Source organism: Cryptotermes secundus, unplaced genomic scaffold (assembly GCF_002891405.2).
Source record: "Cryptotermes secundus unplaced genomic scaffold, Csec_1.0 scaffold19, whole genome shotgun sequence".
Taxonomy (NCBI): domain Eukaryota; kingdom Metazoa; phylum Arthropoda; class Insecta; order Blattodea; family Kalotermitidae; genus Cryptotermes; species Cryptotermes secundus.
In genome coordinates this window covers 1,764,823-1,791,267 of record NW_019729897.1, presented here as the reverse complement: position 1 = coordinate 1,791,267, position 26,445 = coordinate 1,764,823, and the positions used below count along the sequence as shown (strand labels likewise).

The window sequence follows — 26,445 nt, the reverse complement described above, 5'->3', positions numbered from 1 at the left end:
GGAATAAAACTTTCAAATAAGCCACGGTTATGGTAATAAAAAGCTTACTTAGTGAAATAATTATCGATCAAGTAATTTTTCCCCCTTGGCACTACAGCCCCAGTGGGCCTAGGCCTACCTCCACGAACTTCTCCGTTCACTTCGGTTTTCTCGATTATACACGTTCAATAGGGCTCCTTGGGCGGGTGATCAGCTCGTCGCAAGGCCTCTGCCTGTACACAAACACAGAAAAACGCACACACACAAACTAAACATCCATGCCCTGAGGGGGACTCGAACCCACGATCCCGGTTTCCGAGCGAGCGAAGACAGTACATGCCTTAGACCGCTCGGCTACCGTGACCGGCGATCAAGTAATTTATCATGCACAAATCTTTGCAATAGGCCTTTATCGCAGTTTAATTTGAACTGGTAGATGTTGCATTCGCTTATATTCTTGTGATTAATATCAATTTTAAAAGCTTGTTGATTATTCTGCGTGAAGTATTATCACTTTTCTCCTTCGGAAAGGCATTCTGCAATAATGTACATAATTCTTGAGAATAAGCTGAAAACTTGATTGAAACGAACACATTGTTACGCAGTAACGCATGAAGCGTCGCAGTGTTGGTAACAATATAATGGACGGAAGTAATTGCTCATATTTCCAGGATATAAAATTTAACAGCATTTTCTAGGGAAGAATTTATAGTATTTATATCACATTTGTGAAAAACAATGTTTTTGAATATTTAATATTTGAAGGAGATAAATAGCGCAACAGTCCCGAAATGTTCAAAATAATAATTAACAAACAAAGTAGTTTCTGGCAGTTAAAATTAAAATGTTTCCGTCTCCAGTGTCTGGTTGACTTTTAGCGTAGCAGAGTCAAAGCAAAAATCGACACGATTAGCGAGATTCAAAGTCCTCCGCTTGATCTCCTGCCATACGTACAATCCATGGCCTGCAGACGGTGAAATTTTGTGTGAGTGTGTACTGTTTCGTTGACCCGGCTGCAGTTACAGGCGTCTACAAGAACATCCTTGCATTCCAGTAAGAAAGTTGTGGTTGAGAACATTCGCAGTAGCAAACTGACGGCAGCCCCCCACATGAGTTAGAAGTTAATTGAAGATAATTTGAAGAGAGAAATTTATGAAATACAAACATCAAGCATGCTTGTCCGTTTTCGGCCGTCGATATGAAACTTATGAATAAGAATTTGAAGGACTCTCATGAAGATATACTGCTAAATTCCATCATGTATGAAGTTATTTAAATCGAGTAGATTAATATGACTATAAAAATTTAATCAGCAATTGGAAATCACATGTCGTGATTTTTCAGGTGTGAAGGGCAGTCTGTTTTAAACGAACTGGTACATTCATATTTTTTATCCTTTTGCGTAATTCTGTATAGATCATATAGAAGCAATCTGATTACATGGAAAATTTACGCTAAGTAAGTTATAGAATAATTGTAACTAAATACCAGACCAGAACATGACACACATTTGCCGAAACATGTCCTAGACAGAAAATCTCCACCTGCTGAAAATAATGTTGTATGGACAGGATTATTATAAATATTGTCCATAGCTGATTCATCTATCTTCCCCTTATTTTTTCAGAAAACTACCATGGACGGTGAAGTTGATTAATGTGTAATATACGTCTAATGTACATTTATTTTATGTAATCAAAAACTTGTAATATTTAGTGATTGTTAAACATCATGTTTTGAAATATATCTGAATTTATACTGACCAGTTTATGATCGAAATATTATACAAATTCTAATATAATCCCGACGTAATGAACGGGATGAAGGAAATTTGAGTCAATATTTCTGCATTTTTGAGACCGAATGACAATCTTGTACCCATATCAGGACAAGTGTCCGCTGCTCCAGTAAAATTACACACGTGAAGGATTTCTACCTTGCAATTTGTAGCGTAAGTCAGTGAAGGCATACAGGCTTGGGGGCTGCAATAATTTCAAAATACAATATTTTCAGTTTTCTTTTGTTTGAAATTCAGGAAATAAACATTCCTTATACTTACCGACAGAGAATCGACGTGATGTCCTTCGGGTTTAGGGGCTGATTGCACACAGGCACTGGTCAGGTGGCACGCACGACTGGTGTTTTATAGCGGCAGGGATACAAACAGCGGTGGTGCGCGGGCTGCCTACACCCACCCCTTAGGAGCTAGCGGGCGGGGGAATAAGTTTGAACCAAAAGTTGTGGAAACTCCGCCCTTAATACGAATACAGTGAAAGGAGTATTTGCTGCGCATGATGATCTCCTTAAGCCACTCTTCCACGCAGACGGCCATGCTCTGTATGATGATGTGCGGATAGAGCAGAGAGCGGTACCACTGGAATCTCTCCGACAAAAATAGTTTAACGAATCTCTTATTTGAGTTCGAGCGGTGCCTCTGGCCCCCGCGGCCTGCTGTTTGCATAACAATTTTCAAACAAGTGCAACAAAATTCTGTTTAAACAGACTTGTTCTTCGGTTCGTTGGTGAGGTGAAAACACTTTTCTTAGTGCTACGGTCCTATTCTTCATTGCAAAGTTTCTAGAATTCCTCTTAAGATGTAGGCCTCCTTAGATGTAGGATCAGACCAGTTGGTAGCGTAGTTGGTTGAGGCACTGTGCTACAAGCCGGAAGTTCCCGATTCCAGATGAAGTCATTAGATTTTCCAATTGACCTAATCCTCCCAGCGGCACTACGACCCTGGGGTCGACTTAGCTGTAACAGAAATGAGTACCAGGAGTATTCCTGGGAGGTAAAGGGCGGCCGGCGCTTAAGGCTGACAACCTTACTGCCATCTATGAGCCGACTGTCTAGAGAAAATGTGGGAGTCTCGACCTCACATCCTTATGGGCCTTTACGGCTTATTACAAGGACAGATTTGCCTTTTTATCAAACCATTGCCAGATATGAAGACCAACACGAAGGCCTTTGAACCCTTCATTTAGACTACTTTACTTCCTCAAGGTGCAAACAATAGGCTTATTAGATCACCGTCATGTCTATATGTGTGTCCCCCCCCCCCAAGATATCTCTTTTTCACGGACCTTCGTGTAAACTTTATGACGTTGGAGACTACAGCAACGCTACGTCTTTATAATTCCCTGCGGTCATTAATGACAACATGGCGGGCTGTCGAACGTATAAGGTTGGAGTGAGAATAGCGACACTTAATATATATTGAAAAATATGTGGCTTATATAAGGAAATTACTTTGTAAGACGTCAAATAACACACAACATGACGTCTATAAGAAAGAAGACTTTAGCTTCGCTGTCATAGTGATAACTAACGGACTATTATGCAATCACTGTGATTGAGCGATTATCAGTGATAATCCAGTGATTGAGATTAGCTCTTTCTAAGGGGCCCAACTGATTAGGTGTCTTCCTTTCTCACCTGAAGACGGAAACAGATCCAGTTTCCGAAACGTCGTGTCCTCTATTACTAAGAAATCCGGACGATGGAAAAATCCAAAACCCCAGTAATTCTGTGTGTCATCCACCTTCGTCAGAATCCTTCAGAATCTACATGCTTTATAGTGTACTCGTATATAAGGCAAAATGTGATGCGAAGTACAGCGGCAGTTCTCTCATATCTCTGTTAACATTACTATGAGAGTTGTTAGCTTCACGCCCCGGACGCTTTACCTTCGGTGACAGAGCCACCGGTACCGATTGGATAGGAGTCTGGTTGGGCCCCAGAACCGGCCTGGATGACGTGGAGAAGAGAAAATTCTTGGCCTTCGGCCGTCTAGCCCTTAGGCAGTCGCTATACCGATTGCGCTATCCTGGCTCCTCACGTCCAGCCCGTAGCCAGTCGCTATACCGATTGCGCTATCCCAGCTCCTCACGTCCAACCCGTACCCAGTCGCTACACCGATTGCACTCTCACGGCTCCTCACGTCCAGCCCTTAGCCAGTCGCTATACCTATTGCACTATCCCGGCTCCTCACGTCTAGCCCTTAGGCAGTCGTTATACCGATTGCACTCTCACGGCTCCTCACGTCCAGCCCGTAGCCAGTCGCTATACCGATTGCGCTATCCCAGCTCCTCACGTCCAACCCGTACCCAGTCGCTATACCGATTGCACTCTCACGGCTCCTCACGTCCAGCCCGTAGCCAGTCGCTATACCGATTGCGCTATCCCAGCTCCTCACGTCCAACCCGTACCCAGTCGCTACACCGATTGCACTCTCACGGCTCCTCACGTCCAGCCCTTAGCCAGTCGCTATACTGATTTCACTCTCACGGCTCCTCACGTCCAGCTCTTAGCCAGTCGCTATACAGATTGCACTCTCACGGCTCCTCACGTCCAGCCCGCAGCCAGTCGCTATACCGATTGCACTCTCCCGGCTCCTCACGTCCAGCCCATAGTCAGTCGCTATACCGATTGCACTCTCACGGCTCCTCACGTCTAGCCCTTAGGCAGTCGCTATATGGATTGCATTCTCACGGCTCCTCACGTCCAGCCCTTAGTCAGTCGCTATACCGATTGCACTCTCACGGCTCCTCACGTCCAGCCCTTAGCCAGTCGCTATACCGATTGCACTCTCACGGCTCCTCACGTCCAGCTCGTAGTCAGTCGCTATACTGATTGCACTCTCACGGCTCCTCACGTCCAGCCCGCAGCCAGTCGCTATACCGATTGCACTTTCCCGGCTCCTCACGTTCAGCCCGTAGCCAGTCGCTGTACCGATTGCACTCTCACGGCTCCTCACGTCCAGCCCGTAGCCAGTCGCTATACCGATTGCACTATCCCGGTTTCCCAGTATTAAATTGTATATTAAATAAATATGATGTGATAGCGTTAACTGGAATCAACGGGCTCAGGTTAGAGACCAGTGTCAGGCTCTTTTGAGCGCAGTATTGAACGAGCATGGTCTATGAAAGACTGGAAATTTCTTAAGTAACGTAGCTATTATGAAAGTCTCAGTAAGTATTCTACTCCGTAAAAATTAGTTCAATTATAGCCTACGGTTTATGACTATGTGAAATGCTGAGGTTTGTCAAAGAGCGGCTGATTAAGACGTCCTGAAAGATGAGGCAGGACAGGTTTCTAACCTTGAAGCGCCTTACAACTGCTGCCTGTGGTCAGAGATACCGCGACTTTTCTGAAGAACTTGTTTTCATTCTGAGCCTGTGAAATAATTTCGACAGTAGTCTGTGTTACGCCGTGGTGGCGTGGAGGTATCCCACCGCTGCCACCACTATTACGCCGTGGTGACAGGGGGGCGTGGACGTATCCCGCTGTCACCCGGTTTAGTATGCTGCCACCGTCTTGTTCTGTCAAGAAAACTCAAGCAAACTTATCGATCGCTTGCGTCACTACTCCTGGCTTTAACTCGCAATTCGCCGAAGCTTCGGGAGGGCTGGAGTCGTCAGGGAGGAGGGAACACTTGCGGAAATGCTAGGTTTAATTAATATCACAGCGCATTTCTATCCTACTCTATTCACCTCTGTCGCTATATACATAATATACACACTTTGCCGACGTTTGTCGGTTCGCATTACATTTGGTTATGACCCTGTAGTACACACATTAGTTCTGTCTCCTGTCACCCTGCTGTTGGGTACCCAATACCTCTATCTATCTCTCTCAGTAAATCTAGTCCATCTAGTTTTCACTTTCTATCCCTGGGGTTTGCACTTTAATATTATCACACTTGATGTTCATGGCTATATGAAGTTGGTTCACTTACTTGTCTGAGGAAACAGACGCTCGCCATCACCAACCAACTCCTACTTATTGCCATCACTCTCACGGCGATAGCCTCCGGCTGAATTCTATGTCAATTAATAATATTAAAAAGTTTTTTGATTAATTTCTCTAGAATTTATGTACCCTCTTTTAACTAACTCATTGGGTTCCGGGGGTGTATTCAACCGCCCATCCTGACGTAAATTTGGGTCGGTGTGGCCCACTCATTGGCTGTTTATCGTAAGGGGGTTGGCTCTTTCAGGTCTACCGCCCTCTCCGACTCAGCGTTTTCCTCATATCATAGTTTTTATGACCTACTTCATATAGCTTCTTCCTCAATGTCAGCGTTATCACGCTGTCGCGCTAACATTCTGATTACTAAGCTATTGCCTGTTACACTTCTTTGCAAACTCAAGCTTCCTGGTACGTTTCATCATTTCTGTTTCTTAATCTTAAAGTCTAGATACACTTATTCCAAATTTACCCCAAAAAACATATCTACTTGTACATAACCCTTGCGCCATTACAGTCTGAAAATGGCTTGTCGTGTAATGAGATTGTCGGTTGGGTGATTGTTTTCAGCGTGAAATACGATAAGCTGAAATATGTATCCTGCTGAGTAGGGTTGGGGACTCTTCTCTATTTTGTTGACTCCAGCGACACTTTAAAAAGCATCATATTTTTCTATAACAGTGACCTGTGCAGCTGCCAGTATCATGCACCTCGAACACACATGGCCGTATGAAACTGAAGGCAAGTTTAAGCCATGTTATCAATTGCAGACCAATACAATACACCGTACCGCATTTCAGAAGCAGACGATACATGCCAGCTTGGCAAAGGTTGCCGGATCACTCTTCGTACAAGGAAAGATAGACATATGTTTCACTATGTTCATGGGTCTCATAACCCTGTAATGAATTTTGAATAATTCGAGATTTTTCGTGATATTTTGTATTAACATCATGACAATGGATGTCACTTTTATACTTTTTGATTTCGTACCATCACTAACATCAGTGTGATGACCGTATCGATTGCCAGTGTGGAAACAATAGTGGCGCCTCTGAATGTAAGCTACTGAAATTTTGTGTAATGAGATCACAGAAGAAATTTGTAAATTTTATCTATTCATTTATTTTGTACAATGTGAAGGAACATGGCGATAGCGCGAAATTTATATTGTGACATGACGTCTGAAATCTGGAATAGTGAAGTAAGCAGAGACGGCCATTGCTACATAAAATTTAGCTAAAACCGTTCCAGCCCAACGCATTCTCGATGAGATTATAGAATCGTTGAAGGCGGTGATTTCTATCCGGTTCTCCCGAAATTATGAAAGGAAAGGAATGCCATACAGAACAATGAAGCTGTCGTAGCTGAGAAGCCATGAGTCGTACTAAGTAGCAGAAGACTAGAGACTAGAAACCAGTCCGAGAACCAGGAGAAATACAGTGAGAGATTCATTATCAAGAAGAAGTTCAACATGTAAACTGTTATAATCAAGTGTACTCGTAGCCTTGGTTTCATAATTTCATTATTTAACGTAAACGTATGGAAAGAGTCCTGTTGTTTTCAAGTCTCGTGCTACATGACCTGCCCACCTCATCCTCCTTGACTTGCTCATTCTAATTATACTTGGAGAAAAGTACAAGCTATGAAGCTTCTCATTATGCAGTTTTCGCCAACTTCCTGTGACTTCATCCTTCTTCGGTCCAAATATTTTCCTTAACACCCTGTTCTCAAACACCCTCCGTCTATCTTCCACCCTTAATGTCAGAGACCAAGTTTCACACACATACAGACCCACAGGCAAAATTATTGTTATGTATATTCTAATTTTTATGTTTTGGACAGCAGACGAGAAGACAAAAGGTTCTTGACTGAATGGTAGCAAGCATTACCCGAGTTCAATCTCCTCTTAATTTCCTCCTGAATCACGTTTCAATCTGTTATCGTTGTTCCCAAATATCTGAACTGTGCCACATTTTCAAAACATCTGTTTCCTATCTTTATGTCATGATTTTGTCCTGCATTTTGGTGACGAGACAGTAACCTATACTTAGTTTTCTCTGTGTTTACTTCTAGATCAACCTCAGGTGCCAAGCAAAGCTGTTTTTTTCTCGACTTACTCTTCGACCCTGAAGAAGGAGGCGATGTGTTCCTCCGAAACGTCCGCTGACTTTAAACAGAATACATGGCGTTAAATCCTAGATGATACAACTCTTCCATTCTCCAATAGTTTCGGATTCAGTCCTTGCTTACTTCGTGTGAATTTCGTGGTGGGCGAAGTGACACTTAAGCATGTTTTTCTCCTAGTCTCCAACTTTAATCCTCCTTGTCATCATTCTACCAAATTGAAAAAAAAGAAAACTGCGTTGTCTGTAGTCCGTAAACGAACTATACCTACCGAGCGACCGCCGCTTATCGTCGAAGTTAGTCCCAACTTTAGCGGATAGAGGGTGTCGTGTTGTCAGCACAACGAATCCCCACGGCCGTTAACCTCGGTTTTCTAGATCGGAGTCGCTACTTTTCCATTCAAGTAGCTCCTCAATTATCCTCACAAGGCTGAGTGGATCCCGTTCCAGACCCACTACATCTCAGAAAATTTGGTAGCCCCGGGAATCGAACTTGTTACCTCTGGATCTGTAGCCAGGAACTTTGACCACTAGACCACGGAGGCGGACATCATCATTCTACCATTGCTTTGTATTCATTATCCAGCTCTCTGAGATGTGTACTACCCCTGACCACGCAGCGTATTGTTATACGTGTATACTCGGTCTTCCAGTTAGGGGCCGGGGCGGGATACAGAGCAAGGAAATTAAATTCAGCGTCAAAGTTTACGACTGCATTGCTGTTTCTACCCCTCCCCCGCCCCCAAAAGAAAAAGCATCCTGAGGAACCGAAGATGGGACATTTACTTCGTGATGACTAGCGTTTCAGAATCACTTATGTTACACAGAGTGGTTAATTCTGTTATAAAATGTCATTCGGTTTAAACTGCATGGTTCTTTACAGTATTAAAATCAGTTCAGGTGGATTAGATGTGGTGTACGGCATTGGGTTTTCTTACTGAGTTATGTTGAAAGGAACAGAAAACAAGACTGCCTCGTTGCTAACGCTTTAGCTGTTTCATATTTTGGTATCCATGCTGACAGACTAGCGCCTAAGTACGTCATTCATCTAAGAAATCCCAGTCTTGAATAGTCCCTATCGACTTGAAGCGAACTGCGTTAGAGAGAGCTGTTACATCACATAGCACCCTTTCAGTGCTCCCACGTATTAGATTTTGTATCGTGAAATACATTTAAATTTGCATTGTTCTGAGTTGTTGATACGATTATCGGTTGCCGGGTTTGGAACAGGCTCGAGTACGTCGATTGTTCACACCTCATGTCACATCAAATGTCGGCGCCGTATAGTCTGACATATCGACAGCATTGTAAAATAAACGACAAATAAAAGTAAATAAACACATCAAGCAATTTAAATTAAAAGTTAAATTGGTTCACTTTATTGAGCAGAAGTCTTCTATAAAATCCAACAGTCGTTGAGCTGTTAAAAAGCTCGAAATTTTATAGCACCCGAAAAATTTATTACTAAATTCATTAGAGCCTGTGACTAAGTCAGTTGACTTCATTCCATACCCTACTTATTCACGATCCATTTAAATACTAATGTCAAATGTTTGGGGTTCCGTGACGAATAATAAGGGGTTCTGGATTACAGTGTGATTGGATTTATTTGAATTTCTTTACAGTTACAGTTAGTTACAACAGCTCACAGCCAATCTTCAGCCGATCCCTTCTTCCTTGACTGCCGAGACCCCTCTTCTTTCTCCTTCTCACTCTACGAGACTACAAACAACATTCTTTGTCCCCTATAACATTTCGGCACGGACCACCTAGAAAACTCGTCCAGTACTCAGCAACATAAATCGTTTATTGTTGACCAGGCGTGTTCACCGATATATTGCCTAGCACTGGACACTTTATTGTTATCACGTGCTTAAGCAGGAAGTTGTTTACCGGGTCGTTGCCTAGCAATAGGTATGCGTCACAATATTATCTCGTATTGTGAAAATAGCGTACGCTCAAGTATTGCCTTTCCATTCACAGCAGATGTAACCTATTGATTACAATGTCGTGATTCCGTAACAGCATGTCTCGGTGTGCACATCCTCGTTTGGGGAAACATTGCACGTGCATGTATTTTTTCTGGTGAGAAAATAAATGTATTCTGCTTTTCTTGCTTATTGAAAGCTGACAAGAAATGGAAATGCATTCATTGTCAACTAACGTTCCTTTAAAATATGGTAACCTCTGAATCCACGCTACTTGTATGAAGGCCAAGGAATAGCTCCATATTCATCAGAAGTGCAACCTGGGAAAGAGAAGTGCTGGAAACAAAGCCGTAGCTCGGAGAAGTACACATTTATCTCCATGTCCCCCTGGGGGGGGGGTGGCGTGACAGCAGGTGGTGGGGAAGATATTTGTATTTTAGAAAGAGAGGTCACATATTGAGGAGCGTCATGATTTTAACTCCTCACCAAACAATATTAGGATATCAGAGGTTCAGGGGGGCAGCTACTTATTATCCAGTAGAGAGATGAAAGATGCACAGAGCGTTTTTCAGAATCCGAGGAAAAGAAAAGAGATGGACGTACCATAGCTCAGGTCATTAGTCGCCGGCTTCCCAACGAGAAGGTTTCGATCCCATATCAAGATAATTCGAATTTGTAGTGGATGAAGCGACACTGGGGCAGGCTTTCTCCTAGTGCTTCAGTTTCCCCTGCCAATTCCACAGACTGCTCCACATTTATTCATCTTCATATCAACAAGCAAACTCCATGGCTTTAGTCCGCAAGCAAACTATAGCGACCGAGCGACCGCCGCTTTTCGGCGAAGTTAGTTCCAACTTTAGCGGATAGAGGGTGTGGCGTGGTCAGCGCAACGAATCCCAATGGAGCTGCTACTTTTCCATTCAAATAGCTCCTCAATTATGCTCACGAGGTTGAGTGGGCCCTGTTCCAGACACACTACTTCTCAGGAAATCTGGTAACGCCCCGGAATTGAGACCGGGACCTCTGGATCTGTAGGCAGGAACTCTGACCACTTGACCACAGAAGCGGTCCATCGTCATATCCATGCTATATATATTTTCTATACTGACAGCGTTGTTAAATAACAAACTTAAACTGAAGAGAAGAGAAATTTGAGAGACCTAGACCTAGATGGGAGGATGCTATTGGCATGGAACTTAGAGAAATAGGATGAAAGGACGCGGGATTGATTCATCTGGCTCAGAACAGGGCAGAGTGGCGAGCTTTCGTTCCTAATATTCGTACAACTGGCGCTGATGTGCCGGCCCATAAAGTTCGGATTGTTCACGTAGGACCAGATGTGGCAGTAATGGGACTGACATATGTCATTGGGTAGGAATTGTTGCTATTAAGCGACAGACCGCTAATTTCAATACTGACAGCAGTCTATTAGATCGCACGGTCTGTTTTAAAACAATTTTTCTGTTGTAGTCATGATTATAATTAACAAAGTGTTCTTGACATTTTCTTAATTGACAAGACTCAAGGACGTCAGTTTTCCCAGCAGAATGGTTGCACAGTGGGTGGATGCCAGGGGATGGCTGTGACCTTGCATGTGACGTTGCATTATTAGCTGCTAAATACAAATGTTTTCTTGCTGTCTGCAAGAAAATCAGAGTTGGAAATTTAAATTCAGGGACATTATATGAGAGCCTCCTGGAAATCCTATTTTTTGGCAGCCCTGGAAAAAAAAAAGGTTCCATGTCCCGCTAATGGACCACTGCTCCCATTTTTGGAAATGTTTCTTTAGATCATAATCTACCTGTAAGTGGAATATAGAAATTAAGTTAATTGTGGGAGACAGAGGTTTGGGAGACAAGGCTGGAAGGCTGGAGAATAAGAACGTTAAACCCGTTAAGCAATGACCCCCAAGAAGAAGAAGAAAAAGAAAGAAAGAAGAAGGGAACAGTCTCATCTTGGTGAATGCTGTAACTTTTTTTTCCTTGACACTACAGCCCCAGTGCGCCTACCTCCATGAACTTCTCCGTTCACTTCGGCTTTTCTAGATATTACACATTCGGTAGGACTCCTTGGGCGGGTGATCAGCTCGTCGCAAGGCCTCTACCTGTACACAAACACAGAAAAACGCACACACACAAACTAGACATCCATGCCTTGAGTGGGATTCGAACCCACGATCCCGGTTTCCAAGCGAGCGAAGACAGTACATGCCTTAGACCGCTCGGCTACCGTGACCGTCCGAATCCTGTAACTAGAAAAGTAAAATTACATAATTACAATGTGAAATAATTTCCTGGCAACTTAAAAACAAAATCGGAAAAGAAGAGGTTACATTTCTGTATATTTTATGGTTTTGCTGTCTTTCCATTTCGAGACCCAAGTGTGCATGGGGCGGCAGAACTAATCGAATTCAAGTTGTTCTCCTGTGCAGGGTACCGCTAACTGGATTCTCACGGCAACCAATGTGGTTAAGGGGACCCTCCCGGAGATTTTGGTTCTATTACCACCTCTTCCGAAACTGCAGGAGGGAATACACTGGGAAAAGCTTTGGGGATACCAAAGGGATGAATAACATGTGGAGAAGAAGTGATGATAAAAACAAGGAGGTTTACGCAAGACAGAAGAGCCCTTTTGACAGCGGTTACTACTGAACAATTGCAACTTGCCTTAAACCATTAATTACTATTGGAGCTATTCATGTAGATCGTAATTTATTTCTTATAAAATCAATTACTCAATTTAGCGGCCCGTTTCTGTGATTAAGGCCTTATGCAGTACAGATTATGATTGGATGGAGGAAAATAGCGAGCTTTACGTTCCTGTCGCTCTATCCTCAGGGAAAACGCTATATAGGACGCTGGGGGAAACCCAAGGGCCGATCTTGGCGTGATGGCGTAGATAAAAGTCACTGCACATACCTGGAATTGAACCACGGTCATGCAGTACTTGGCCAATGCTACAATGACTCCGCTATTGTAACTCAGTTTTAAATATCAGTACATTTATGTTGCTTTCCCCCTCCTTCTGTATGCAACACTTGTGTGATTTTCTAAACTTGCTTGATTTTATCTAGTCATACGCACTATCACAATACGCTTGTTGACACTGCATAGTGCAACATGTTTCTGCCGTCAGGTACGCCCAACCGATACACAGGCTGGTGCTTAGCACATGTTCATAACATGTGTCAGCAGAGTTAACATTTTTAGATGCTGGGCTAAAATCAATGCAATTTGAAGCATAGCAAGATTGGTTGTCTTCCTATTGCACGAAAATGTTCCTTCTGCAGTCCCTGACATTTTCCACCACTTAACCAGATTTAATGCCGGGATAGCTCAGTCGGTATAGCGACTGGTTACGGTTTGGAGGACTAAGAGGTCGGAGTTCTAGTTCCGGTAAGGTCAAGAATTTTCTCCAAATCGTTCAGACCAGCTCTGAGGTCGACCCAACCTCATATCCAATGGGTACCGGAGGCTCTTTCCCCAAGGGTAAAGCTGCCGTGGCGTGAAGCTGACCACTCACCTCCAGCTAGTGCAGAGGGAAAGAAAATATGGATCTATACATTCACTCTCCATACGCCTTCATGGCTTTGTGCTTAATTAATTAAGCTCAGGGACAATTTTATCTTACCTAACAGGGTCAGGAGGTTGAGTTGAGTCTGAAAATCAGTTATGCGTAAGTTTAATCCAAATTGGAGTGAACTTTCCAACTCATGTTAAAAGTAATAACTCTATAGGAAAATAGCCTGTGTATCGTAGCCTTAGTTCTTAATGGTTCTATCTCCAGTTTTCATTATTTTGTAGGTTACAAATTCATTATATTTTAGGGCATTAAAGGCTGTAATCCGTTATTAACCCGAGAGAAACCACAATAAAAATTTGGAAATTGACCAATTTTGTTCAGTCTTCTGTGTTCAACTGTTCATATTTCAAGCATGATGCCCTCCTTTTCTCTGTCCCACAAAATGTGGAGATAGAGCCATTAAGAACTAAGGCGACAATATAAAAAAAGATCTGTTTACAAAGATAATGGACAGGAGTTATAATTTGAAAACATGTTGGTGAAAATGTGGGTTTTGCAAACACGAAACTTACATATTGTTTGCACTCACTCGCCAGAAACAAAACCACTTACTAATGTACGGTTTAAATTATGCCTCAACAAATACTGAAACTTACATTTTATGTCAGTTCTAAAGGGTTTTGACGATGGTGTATAGCTCTCAGGGCGTCTGATTTTTTGTTCTTCGTTCATCGACTGGTATTCTAAATAACATAATGTTTCTGACTGAGATCATATACAGTAGAACTTGGTTATAACGTCATCAAAGGGACCTAAAAATAGTGTCGTTATAAACGAATGTCGTTGTAACCGAAATGGGCACTTCCACCGTAGCCTTATGTTAATCACGTAAAAATCTACCAAAAACGGAGTTAAAATGTTGCATTTTTTAGTGAAATACGTAGTTAAGTACAGACTAACGTAACATTAACGTGGAATTGCCCAAATGTATAATATCAAAGACATATTACAGCGCTTTTCACTGGCAATACACACAATATTTCACGAATCACTTTAACTTTCTCTTCAATGCTTAAAACTTTCCTTTTCATTGCCATGTTTTCGNGTCAGCAAGTAGAGAAAGTGAGGATGGGCAGACACATCGAACTTTCCCACGATATCAGAGAAATTCAGGAATGAAAATGACGTTACATACGAGGTTGATGCATTTGTGCATGTCGTACTAAGCAAGGTATAAAAACAGTTGCTTTATGAGGAATTAGTTCGTACCATTGAATATTTGACGCAATAGACAAGGTGTCGTGGAAACCGATGTTGCTATAACCAAGTTTTACTGTATTTCTAATAAACCTAAGAAGGTAGGCGTTTGCCATGCTTTCACCTGAGGCCGGAAACAAATCCAGTTTCCGAAACATGCCTGCTGATGGGGAAAGTCCAAAAATAAAAATACTAAGTAATTTCGAGCGTTATGTTTTATGGTTTTCTTAAGAGTAGAATGGTAAGCCGCATTTTGCGAGCAAAATGAAACTTCGTCATCTTGTCCAACAGGCTCGACCTGGCATCTAGCTTCGTTTCAGCACGTGAAGTTAACGCAATTAATAGCCGTCTTATCAAATATTTGTCTCATTTTGTAGTTCTCCTGTTTAATCACCTTCAAGGTTTGTGCTTAACTTTAACTTACTCAGTTAAGTAAGTGCGCTTTCTTCAGTCGGGTCTGGACAGACAAGAGTGGCCTACGAAAATTAAGCTGTCGATGTTCTAACGGTTGGTACGTTGGGAAGGAAATTAAGGGGCTGAATATTAAAGTAGGCCAGTATTTTTTCCTATAATTTACCTTTTGAATTCACTCTAATACCTTTTAAAGTAATGTACTTTTGTAACTGACAATGCAGTTAAGTGTCCTGTTGATGTAAGCATAGTAAAACCAGTCCGAATAAAAGTAGACAGAAAATCTATTTATAGATTCTTCGTTGTTAAAGAAACACATGTCCAGTATAAAGCATAGACCGCGGGAGTGACGAAATCCCTAAAATATTACTCTTCCTGGCAGCACAGAAGTGACAAGCAACATGTTGCTAGCGCTCACATAGTTAAGTAATGCAATATCCCAGGAATCAGATCAAATGGGCCTATTGATCAAGCATCGCGGAGGAACTTTTTCGACATTCGTATCAAAATGTTACTTTAAACCAAATGTGATGAAGGTGTTTAGTTTACTATAGCTGAGGTGACAAATATTTGCTTCTGACAAGTGACTGGCTGAACTCTTTGTGCTGCAGTTCAGAAGTTTTCCCACATCTGCATCGGCTTCCCTCGACTACCAGTCGCAGTGTTAATGGCGCCGATGTTCGCTCAGAAACGCATTTGGATATTACTGTAACGAAAAGAAAATACGAAAACTCCTTGGTCTTTAGTCCGCAAGCGAACTATAGAAAACTGAGATTAATGGCCATGGGAATCCGTTACGTTGACCACGCGACACCCTCTATCTGCCAAAGTTGGCACTAACTTCGCTGACAAGCAGCGGTCGCTCTGTCGGTATATCACGGTAACGGATCCGTTATTTTTGTTCGCGTTTAACCAAAATGTAAATGTATAGGAAAAAAATTACTAAAGAAACTCCCAAATATCAAATATGATAAACATCCGTACAGCCATGCTTAAGTTATTTCACGCTTAGGCCTACAGACAGAAGGAGAAATCGATTTTAATAGGAGCTCCGCAGGAATGTGAAAGAATCTTAGTAGTTTTTTCTAAGTCTTCGTGGGGTGGGTTGAGACTGAGTCCATTTGTCGGCCATTAATTGGCCCTTTGTACCAGCCCGGGATTATGGATGAGCATGGGGACTCTGGTGGAATGAGGATTTTGACGGTAAACCAAAATACTCGGAGAAAACCTGTCCCAGAATCACTTTGTCCACAACAAATCCCGCATGAATTGACCTTGAATCTAACCCTGGCCGCCGCGGCGAAAACCGGGTACAAACCGTCTGAAATATGGCACGGCCTCTTACTAAGAAAAACTAAACTTCGTAGCTTGAGTCCGTAGCGAACTATACCGACCGAGCGACCGCCGCTTGTCGGCGAAGTTAGTGCCACCTTTCAGCGGATAGAGGGTGTCGCTTGGTCAGAGCAACGAATCCCCACGGCCGTTAATTTATTAAGTTCCTAAAACATTTCAGTGCTGACAGGTTGCATAGAGAGAGGACACTGCACCCTGTGTTCATTAAGCCAAATTTACTTTCGGAATGCCAACCATATTGCCGTTTGGTTTGGAATCTGGTACCAGAACCAGTCATGTTTTTAAATAAATGTAAAAGATGAAAACTAAATTCCCAGTTCATTATATTATCTGCGAATTTTTGTGACAACCTCTGTGGTCTAGTGGTCAGAGTTCCTGGCTACAGATCCAGAGGCCCGGGTACGATTCCCTGCGCTACCAGATTTTCTGGGAAGCAGTGGGTCTGGAACGGGGTGCACTCAGCCTCGTGGGGATAACTGAGGAGCTATTTCAAGGAAGTAGCGGCTCCGGTCTATAAAACCGAGATTAATGGCCGTGGGGATTCGTTGCGCTAACCACGCGACACCCACTATCCGCAAAAGTTGGCACTAATTTCGCCGACAAGCGGCGGTCGCTCTGTCGGTATAGTTCGCTTGCGGACTAAAACCACGGAATTTGTTTTTGTTTGCTAATTATTGTACGAGATACAGAAGATTTGAAATCAAATTAATGTTTTAAATCAATATCGTGCCATATTTTTGTTATATATCTTCATATTTGCTATTTGGAACACCTCCAAACTTGTATTCTGTCCAGTATGTCCCTTACAGAATTTTCTGTCTGGACTCTTACATACGTCTGCTGCCACAGAATCCTCAGTGGCAAGATTTGGTAACTTCGGCTGTGCGTGGTATAGATTTTTCCCATGCACACACGATCTGTTTCAGACGTGGGAGAGACGCAGCTTTGTGATAGGATTAGAACCTACGAGTACGTGATGCTTTTCTTCCAAGTGTGATTGGCTAAGTTAGGGATATTCCTGAAGGCTCCTGAAAGCGCTTAGAATGCGCATAAAATTCAACACAATTTCTGCTTTATAATACCACATTATTTCTAAGTATAAGTTCAGATATATGTTAAAATAACTTGAAGGGGTATATAACTCTCTGCTTGCCACCTGCTTTCACATTGGTTTCTTACTCGGTTTATCTTTCGACCATGAAAGGCCTGAATATGGCCCTGTGAGGCCGAAATATGTAGCCACATATTATAGCGTAGTTAATCGAGGTACTATGCTACACGCCGAAAGGTCAAGAGTTCGAGTCCCGATAAGGTGGTTTTTTTCAATTTACCTAATCCTTCTAGCCGCATTAAGGCCCTTTGATCGACTCAGCTTGCAACACTAATGAGTACCAGGAATCTTCCTAAAGGGTAAATGGCGGCCGGCGTGTAAGGCTGACAGACTTACCGCCATCTGTGAGCCGATTGTGGGAGCCTTGGCCTCTCACAACCCTATGGGCCTCCACAGCCTGTTACAGGGATAACTTTACCTTATTATATATATTTGAATTACATTTTAAGAACATTTTAATTGATATTTTAGTGAGTTGAACGTAAGTTGATGTCATCTAAAATAGAAAGTATGTTGCACTATAGACGGGAGAGAAACTGCACGAGTGATGATTTAATGCAACAGGATGCTGAAAAATAATATTCTGAAGATGGTGGTGACATGTTGTTCCGAAATGTGTGTTGACTTTTAACGGACTACACAGCATTATATCCAAGAAGAGAAAACTCTTCATAATCACCGCAGGGATGACTTCGAATCCTAAAAATAACTTTTTTAAAGTATATACCAGTAAATGACAGCTTAAATTATTAATAAGTTTTCCCGTAATCCTACTGTTTATCCCTGTTCCCTAATGCGAAGTAAATTTGATGGATTATTCTGCATCTCAGCCAGCATATGTTCTAGTAACCTCACAAGTACAAGCATATTTCTCGAAGGCATCAAAATATATAAATGCTGAAGTTACAAGCAGTCAAGATGTGTGTTTAACTGACAAGTTTGTTACGACTCCGTATCATTTATACCGGTTATATCCTATGACTCGGCAAGGACAGGGAAGAAGTAATATCCTATTTGAAGTCACTTTAAAGGGAGTAAAGGAAATGGTACGAGAAGAATTTGCGAGAAGAAACAATCACTCCCACGCACTTCGAATCGTGTCTTTCACGAAACACAAATCAAATTAAATGGCATTCAGTTTACGGCATAATTCGTTTCCTCAAAACTTGCTGAAATTAGGTGGTAAGATTGAAGTTTAAGCCTCTTTGATCCTCAGTATAACTAGCACACGATACTAATTATCAGATCTAAATTGTTGGCTATCATTATGTTGATACGCATGGGAATTTTTCTGGCGCCGCACTGCTGCTCCCACCTGCCGGCAGTCTGCTCACTTATTACGTTCCGCCCTGATATTAGCAATTGCATGTGCTTGACCGTCGCTGTGGTAGACGCTACAATTTTAGCTTATGCGGAGATGGGGGTGGAGGGAAGATATAGAAGGCATCCATTCTCTGTCCAAGAATAATGCAATCTACTCGTATAACATCATAAGCGTAAGTAAATTTGTAGTTGTGTGATTCTCAACTCAGACATTGGATATCTGTGCCTCAGATGGAGATAGATTTATGCCCACGAGTCACGTTTCCTCTGAAGCCGATTCCACTAGTCTCGGCTTGGAAGTGACTAGTGCGTGCTAGGGAATCAGTCAATCGAATATTCCGCGGAAGGTTACAGACGCTCGTATTTATGCCAAAGTTAAAAAAATAACAACAAGCAGATTGTAGTAGGTCTATACAACTGAGAGCGAGTGCCATATGTGAAACGTATTTTGTTCGAAAAAGAAACTTTTCATCTCTCCGGTAGCTGTATTAAATGAAGTTAGTTCTGGTTTTGTGTTACTTTGCAGAGGATCTAGAGAAATGTTGGAAGAGCCAATAAAGGAAGGGCGAGAGAAAGCCTGAAAGAAGGAAAGAAAGACTGAAAGAATAAGAGAAAAGATAAATAAATACTCTCAAAGTAAGAAAGAAAAAGTATGAACAGGTAAAGAAAGATACTAATGGGTAGATGAGAGATAGATAAAGAGAGAAAACTGTAGGAAGGACAAAGCAAAGGATGCAAGAATTAATCCAGTCACCAAAAATGTTAGTTTCATTCCATTGATAGAATATTTTTTCTGTGTCGGCCTTTGAAAATTAATTTATTTTTACTTGAGGATTGTAATCACAGACAATACATAAAGTGTTTTAATATTCCTTGCCATTAATTCTGAGAGAAATACAAAATAAAGTAGCAAGAAAATATAGAGGAATGTAGGCAATTTCAGAAACTCAGCGGGACGTGATGGACGAAGCGCGTGATGTCGGCGGGAGGCTGAACGAGGAACCCCCGGGCGAGCGTTTTCATTACCGCAGTAGTGGCAACTTAACACAAACAAAGTTATCGGTTCAAAAAACGATGGACGCTTCAATCGATTGAAGGAGAATCTGTAGCCAACAGGTCTGAGTGTGAGTAAATCACGGCGTTGAAGTGGAACCTGACAAGATGGGCCGCGGGCCGCACTTAGTGAAATAATATTTACAAAATTAGATGAAGCTATTGAAGAAATTCGGAAGATGAGCTGAAAGAATTACAGAAATAAAACCTAGATGAAGAAGGCTAATGAGAAGGCATCTAAAAGCCCGAAAGACTGTTTCTTATTAACCTCAAAAAGGACCTTATTATACGGCCTTCATAAATATGCAGTTCAGGCCGCGCCGTAGCTCAAGCGGTTAGTCGCTGGCTTCCCACCGCGGTGGCCCGGGTTCGATCTCGGGGTCTGGTCAAGTGGGATTTGTGGTGGACAAAGTGGTGCTGGGGCAGTTTTTCTCCGAATACTTTGGTTTCCCCTGCCAATCTTCATTCCCCCAATTGCTCCACAATCACCCTCACCTGGGGCTGGTACAATAGACCAGAAGTGGCGGCAGTACAAGGGACCTACTCCCACCCCACTAGTAATAAAAAAATTCAGTTCCACATGTTGGCACCCCTGCGTGGTGGAGGCTATGTGCGTTATTCTTTTATCTAAGAAACCTATCTCCTGCAGCGTGACTGTGAAATGAATGTCGTAGCTTCTTTAATGGTAATATAAGAAAACAAAACGAGCTCCGTGGCCTGTAATCCGCAAGCGAACTATATCGACCGAGCGACCGCCGCTTGTCGGCGAAGTTAGTGCCAACTTTTGCGGATAGAGGTCACGTGGTCAGCGTAACGGATCCCCAAGTCCGTTAATCTCAGTTTTCTAGACCAGAGCCGCATTATCCTGAATAGCTTCTATAATATGCAGTAGAGCAGCAACACCGGGCTAAGGACAACCCACAGTGCGGGACAGAAACACAAAACTAACATAGAATTTTACATTCAACTGAAAGAGAATTTTAAATAATTTTAAACTTAAATTTTAATTTTTGAAACATTTTAAAATCAGTTTTTTTTAACTTCCTGACGGTTGCATGTATTATATGATTGTGATGAGCAGGGCCCGGATTTTGATGAACTAATTTAAAAAAAATGACAGAAGAAACAACAAAAAAGAAAAGACCTATAAAAATGACCGAAAAATACAGAAAAATTGTCTAAAAGTTAAAATAAGACCTAAAACTATATCATGTCATGGAAAATCTATTTTTTCAAATGTTTTAATCTTTATTAACACTGTGAACACAACGTTACTCTTTTAAGTTCGTCCTCGTTTTTATGTTGAAAATTAAGCAATATATGATTGAATTTGAAGCCAAATATTTGACTACGATTTTTCTACCGCGTTGGAACGCTTATCTAATGTACATATACAGTATATTCCTATATTTAAGTGCAACCTCATTGAGAGTTATATTTACGGGCGTCGAATAGAATACATGGAATAAAAGATGACATGTCATCAAAATTCGGGGCCTGGTGATGAGTAACATTAATATGGATTCATATTAGCACAGTTCAGTTACGAGAGATGTATTTGATGAGACTGCCTGAAGATAGTCCCAAATGTGGATCGAAACATGTAGTAACTATCAAATAAAACAACTGTGAGCAGCTCGATTGGTTTATTTTTATTATTGTGTTGACTGCCAAATACCGTCAAACGGAGAACACGTGTTTTCCATGTATATCCTTTACAAATTTACACACCTCGGTAAATTTTACATTCACTTAGTGCACATACAAATAATACATAATCATGAACGATAATCCAAGAGGAATGTAGGTCTATCGGGAAGGTGTCGTGACCCATTTCAGGAGAGGTTATTACACAGGCTCTTTCAATGAGAGAACGAGGAAAATTATGGAAATTTAAACGCAGTAAGACTTCCGGTCAGATATCGAACGGGACTCCCCCCACAACATCACATGCACACCAGTTAAACCGGTTACTGTTTCGTCAGTAATATATTTGTTTCTACACGACGGTTTCGCAGTTCTCTTCTAAGACGATTATTTCAAACAGTTTTATACCGTTATAAACTGGAAAATGCACACGTAACTGCCAGTGCGGACAGTATTTTGACTGTAACCCAAGAGAGTAAATAGGGCGACAGGACGATAATGAATTATTCAGTTTTCAGTCGCCGTTTGAATTTATGTGAGTGACGGATACAAGTACCGTGGTCTTCGCTGTAAAGCCCCAAGCGGCAGGAACTCTGATGTTTCGATTTGGGGGAATGGGATGACTTGATGTGTTTTTTCGTTTTGTAAAATCCTTGAAACACCTTATCCATTTCTGAAGATTGCTGTGTTATTGTTATTAAGGCTTGTCACATTCTCTCGGATCTAAGGAATGCAGTTTGACATAAACTTGCCTGCCCACACTAACAACTAGTTTATAAAGTTCAAATAAGAACTATTTCGGAGGCCTCTCGCACAACATTCTTTCGGTCTGCCACCTATACCTGAACCCTATTGAAGCGATGTGGTGTGGGTGGGTCACAATATCGTATTTCTTGCGGTGGGGTGATATCGAGTTCACTTACCACGTCGGCCATTACTTGGCCTATTGTACCAGCCCCGGATATTGATTATGATGAGAATGGAGCAGTCGGTGGAATGAGAATTGGCAAGGGCAACCGAAGCACTCGGAGAAAACATGCCCCCTTGCCGCTTTGTCCACCAAGAATCCCGTATGACTTCACCTGGGCTCGTACACTGGCCGCCGCCGTGGGAAGCCGGCTACTAACCCCCTGAGCTATGGCATGGTCCACAGAACCATAACATTTAAGCCCACCGCACAGTAAGCCCAGATTAGTTTTGGTAGTGCAGCCTGTCAGAAACTAAACACATGCAGTTTCCTGCGTCAGTATGCACGTTTCCCATACTGAAACATAGTCGAATGCGGGATTTTGTTGAGGAAAGTTCGAAATGAGGCCGATCACCGTAGCCGCGCGGTCTAAGACATGAACTGTCTTCGCTCGCTGGAACGCTGGGATCGTGGGTTCGAATCCCACTCGAGGCATGTATGTCTGTGTGCGTTTATCTGCGTTTGTGTTGTCCTGTATGTAGGTAGCGGCCTTGCGATGGGCTGATCACTCGTTCAAAGAGGCCTACGGTCTGTGTAAAAAAATATTGCGAAACTGAAGAAGAGGTCAGGGTCCAAAAAAGGGTTGTAGAGTCATTGATGAATGAATGAATGAAAGTTCGAAACGATTGTTTAGGAACTGCTGCTAAATATACTACTCGTACGTTCTGAATCTGGATCACAAACCATACACGATTTCATGGTTTAAGCTGGCCATTCTACATATATATCAGGCTGTTAGTCGCGGGCTTCCCACCACGGCGGCTCGGGTCCGATACCAGGTCAGGTCACTTGGAATTTGTTGTAGACAAAGCAGCACTGGGGTGGTTTCTTCAAGTACTTCGGGGTTTCCTACTAATTCTTATTCTTCCAGTTGCTGCATACTCCGGGGCTCATTCGATAGACCCAGCAGTGGCTGACGTATCAAGTGGACTGTCTCACCCTGCCTTTCGAATTTAAAATTGTTGTGCTTTAAGCTTTCGTAATAAGCTTATTTCTTATGATAAGGAATTGTTAGCCTCACGCCCAACCTCCAAGCTGGAGGACCACCCCTTGTCGGCTGTCCGCGACTGCTTATTCAATATATTCGTAGCTACAGGGCTTAGGCTGTAGGGCGTCTCCTCCATTCGCAATCTGAGGACGCGCCATGCCGTGTTGAAAAGGAACCCACCTGACAAGTACTTTTCTCCAAGCATAATTGGTATGATGAAGTCGAGAAGAATGAAATTGTCAGGGCATGTAGCAAGAATGCGGAAGAAGTGGAATGCATATAGGCTATTGGAGGGAAAGCCAGAAGGAAAATGCCCACTGGAAAGACCAAGACGTAGATAGTGGACAATATTAAACTGGATATTAGAGCGATAAAATGGGGTGAAACGGATTAGACTAATCTGGATGATGATAGGGACCAGTGGAGGGCTCTTGTGAACACGGTAATTAACTTTCGGGTTCCATAAAATGCTGGGAAGTTCTTGAGTAGCTGCATAATTGGCGGCTTCTCAAGAAGAGCTCAGCTCCACGAGTTAAGTGAGTGAGTGTGCTTTAACGTGGACGACACCGTGCTCCTCGTAAAAGGGAAGTTCAGTCTTTTAACAGCGCAGCACTGGGTAAATGGGTGATACCACTTTCTGATTATATTGTATCATCGTTAGACGCAAGAGCACGCCTATACTACACGCCGTAGCTCCAGTATTCTGCACTACAGCTGAAACGGAGAACTGCCAAAATGTAGAACCAGAGTTCAAGAAGCAGTGTTCCAGGGTCGAATTAACTGTTGTGGGGGGCCCAGGACAATCAAATACACGTATGGATGCCTCTGCTAGAAAAAAAAAAGTAGGTTACGGCATTTTTATTTTTGTTTCTTGTAATAACTAAACGAGTAACTAGCTTTTCATGATTTTAGGGAAGCAAATGTCGCATTAAAATCTGTGGATTCTATATCTGTTTTATGGAGGAACCTTAAATTCGGCCCTTTAGGGTTCCCATGCGTACAAGCCTTGGTAACGAAACTGTGAGGTTTGACTCCCCTCTCCACTTTATCAGTTCGAAACAACTGTTTCATTTTTAAAAGTATTCGGACTGTAAAGAAAGGCAGACGTAAAGAAAGAGAGAGAAACAGACTATCAGGCATCCTACCAGCCTTTTTGCTACAATTCGTCATATTTGTTATTTTTATTGCTTTTGCGGGGGGTAAATGTTCGCAATGAAACTATTTTATTTGTCCCTACTCTCCTTTGCTTCGTTGTAGATGCAACCACGCATGTTGCACGTACATTCTGCAATTAAACTTTGCGGGAGAGAATTCTATCTCGACCTGTTGATACTGGAGTCTATAAAAGCTGAAAAAGAAGTGTGTCGCAATCTACGAGTATTCTCATTTTGGGGCGTCCAGTATTATGTTGCAAACATGCGGATAATAAGTTTAAGGTCTTTCATTCTGGTCCGTCACACTAACGAATTAACAATCAGGTTCCTTCCGTCAAATGTGACACTTTTTTAAGTTTTCCACCTCGTCACCACACAAGCATCACAACACACAGACAAGCAACATCAACTACCGACAGACAACACACGTCAACAACATCCCGAAGCAAAAAGATCGGGCCAAGCGGGAAAGAATTCTAGGGATTTTAAGAATTCTTACTTCAAATAACGAAACATAATTTTACAGAATTAACGACGAATCAAATAAGAAAGCTACTGTGGTGTGTGAAAAACTTTTAGTGAACCGACACTCTGGGTAATTTTACCATTTGTAATTATTTTAATTAACTGGAACGTGGCTATCTTGGACAAAGTGAAGTTTTGTGTGTTGGTGATTTCTTTTTCTACTATAAATGCCTCTGATGATGGCTCCGTGGTGAGCCGAAGCATGTAAGGCAGGTGGTGACGAGGTGGAAAACTTAAAAAAGTGTCACATTTGACGGAAGGAACCTGATTGTTAATGCGGATAATAATCTCACAATGTCCGTCCGTCTGTCCACATGTAACAACTCGGGTATGTTGAACGAATTTTCAAACATTTAATAGCGGATTTGCTGAGCGGTTTTTTAAATGCATTAATGAGACCGTCATGGTTATGAATTTCAGTCGTATCCGCTGTGTCCTTCGCACAAACTACGAAAGCTCTTCGTGCATCCCCAGAAAAAGAAGACTAGGGGGTGTGGTCAGGTGAATGAGGTGGCCACACCATTAACCCTCCTTGTGCTATTCATTGCTGAGAAAATCTAGCATTCAGCCAGTTGTTTACTCTTCGTGAGACATTACACGCTGTAAGCTATAGGTATAGGGGAAACTACTAAAATTTACTCTAATTGTTTTGCATTCTATTAACACTTCGTTACTGTTTGCAGCAGCTCTGATTAGCAAAACACGAGGTAATCACTATTAATTGCGTTGAACGTTTTAATCATGGAGTGTCATCTCGCCGTATTTTCATTTTCAAGATGGGTAACTCACAGTTATGAATCGGGAAGACATGTACTGTACTGACATTTGTTTGCTCTAAATGAACTCTTCTGTAGCTCCTGTAAATTATGACCCGTAATGTCTGTACGTATTGAAATGTACTGTCTAAGAACTCTAATACATCTAGCACGCTGTAGCGTAAAAATGATGTCCTGTTTCTCCATTACATATTCTTAGAGATCAGAGATTGTCAGAGACGTCAGAGATGTTAGCAAGAGTGACGTTACTGAGTTCAGTTGTGGTTATGTTCGAAATGTATCGCCCTTTATTGCTTCATTAGAACGCATTGTGTTGTAAATTTTAGTGTCTGACGTACATGCTCACGTCTTAATACAGAAATATGAGGATCGATAATGTTATTTTAAAGAAGCTGACAACGTAGTCTTTCGAACAGGTTGTTTGGGACAAGCTAGAATGCAAATCCATTTTTTTTTTTTTTTTGTGGTGATGTACCATGGGGAAAACTTGTCATATAGATATTTCCGTAATAACATCAAGAATTATTTGGACGTGTACTGCGTTTCATGTAAACATGACCATATCTGAATTGCCTTTGTG

The 26,445-nt window shown here is 42.1% G+C and overlaps 2 protein-coding genes across 6 annotated transcripts in view; one reads left to right on the top strand and one right to left on the bottom strand.

The window, feature by feature from the left end:
• The window catches only part of LOC111865694 (cardioactive peptide), a 43,735-nt gene extending 41,655 nt beyond the window's left edge, over window positions 1-2,080 (bottom strand). For both annotated transcript variants that reach the window (XM_023853915.2, XM_023853916.2), the window contains exon 1: window positions 2,039-2,080. The gene's annotated coding sequence lies outside the window, so the exon portion shown is untranslated. The remainder of the gene's footprint in view (window positions 1-2,038) is intronic.
• A 16,776-nt stretch (window positions 2,081-18,856) lies between these two features.
• LOC111865662 (WD repeat-containing protein 11) overlaps window positions 18,857-26,445 on the top strand; it is a 44,416-nt gene continuing 36,827 nt past the window's right edge. For 2 of the 4 annotated variants that reach the window (XM_033751908.1, XM_033751904.1), the window contains exon 1: window positions 26,105-26,281. The gene's annotated coding sequence lies outside the window, so the exon portion shown is untranslated. The other 2 variants (XM_033751906.1, XM_033751907.1) reach the window with 2 other exon arrangements.